Source organism: Medicago sativa, chromosome 3, assembly GCF_051527215.1.
Source record: "Medicago sativa cultivar Bolivia chromosome 3, Bolivia_mono, whole genome shotgun sequence".
In the NCBI taxonomy this organism is placed as follows: domain Eukaryota; kingdom Viridiplantae; phylum Streptophyta; class Magnoliopsida; order Fabales; family Fabaceae; genus Medicago; species Medicago sativa.
In genome coordinates this window covers 22,153,353-22,155,194 of record NC_140751.1, presented here as the reverse complement: position 1 = coordinate 22,155,194, position 1,842 = coordinate 22,153,353, and positions in this window count along the sequence as shown.

The window sequence follows — 1,842 nt, the reverse complement described above, 5'->3', positions numbered from 1 at the left end:
CCATGTTGTTGAGTTTGTTTTTCAAGGATAGAATGTACAATGGTAAGTGCTCACATCATTCTTAGGATACACTTTAACTGAGTAGATGTTTCGACATCCATTAATAATTTTAAGGGTAATTTGTTTTACAACAGTTCTTCAATGTATCATTATCAATACATACTTAATAATTGTTAAAAAATTGGAATGCAGGGTTCTGAAGAGAAAAGAGGTAGAAGAATAGGAGGAAAATCTCAGAAGATGATGATAAAGAAAAATTACTATCCAACTTCAAAGAGGGAAAAGACCAGGAAATGAGTGAAAGGAACAATGTTTGTCAGCTGTTACTGAGTATGGATCATTGTTAATGATAACTTGGTAAGAGGGAAAGGTCAATCAAGCAGAGCAAGAGAGACATGTTCAAACATTTGTTGTGGCGTGGTGAATGGGGGTACGATTCAGGGAGGATGTTGTAATATGAATTGTTGTATTTAAGTATATGTTGTACATTGTGAACTCTAATCTTTAACTGATAATACAAAGGAACTGCAGCTGCTCTGCAGTCGGAGACCTAGGCAATATTGGCCGAACTTCGTTACCAAACATCATGTGTTCGTTATTTGCGTTTATTGTTTCTTTAATCTTGATTTTTGAACCGGTTTTCTGTTCTAACATATTTATTGGCAACATACCATGTTTACATTTCAAGGGAATCCAATGTAACGGTCACATTGCACTCAAATCCTTTTCTTCTCGCTATTTTTCTCTTCTGTTGTTGTAATTAGTCTCTATTAAGTAATGAAAAATTTATTTCAGTTTCAATTCTTTTAAATCAAAACCAGTTTCCATCATATGTCTTCTTGGTAATAGTACTTGGTGTGATTCAGAGATTTTCATTCACATTCTTAATCCTACTGAGTATTAGAAGGTTGTGACATGTGAAGGGTTCTTTCAAAAAATTTGTATTAAAAGCTTTTCTGTAATGCTCCATGGTTACCATTTTACAAATAGAATGTGGATGACTATTATTCATACCCATGGGTACCATTTTCATCCCTAAAACCAAATAATGTTCGGCGATCCTTCAAAAAAAAAATAATGTCCGGTGATATTTGTTGTGAATTCGTTAAAAATAACACCAATAAAATTCTTGATGTGTTGAGCAAATTAATCAAGCAACCAAAACAACGTGGGTGAGAGTTATAAACACAAACTAAAGATAGAACAACAAAGGAGAAACAGAGAGAACACACGAGGAGAAAGGAGAAAGTATATCTTGTTGTGTATTATGGTGTATGTACTCTTGGGGTACATACACTCAGGACGAGGGGATCTAGTTTGCGGGACATTTGAAAGCTGACGACGGAGATAAACTTCGGTAGCTATTATCTAATTATTTATGTAGTCGAATAACCACCTCAGATCTGTAACACTAGGGTTAGGGCCAAACGTTGAATATTTAATTTAAGAAAGTTAAGTATTTGAAATCATTATGATATTTTCCAGTGCGACAATTGAGAATCAGACTCGTTTATTTTATGAAATATTTTTTAATGTATTTTCCGCATTCTGAAATATGACGTATTATTTATTATTCTATTGGTTGTGTCCTTGAAGCGGTGAAGTGGGTTGTGAACTCGTCACAGAGGTCGCTCCATGAGTTGATGGAGTTTCTCAGTAAGTTCTTAAACCATGTAACGGCCCCTCGCCTCAAAGTGGTGATGAAGAGCTTACATTTAACGGCACCTTGTACCGATCGATAAGTGAGAACAACTTCAATGATCTCAATATGCTCGTCTTGATACGTGGTTCCGTCGTACGAATCCATCTGAGGCGGCTTCTCAACCCGCGGGGAATGGGAGC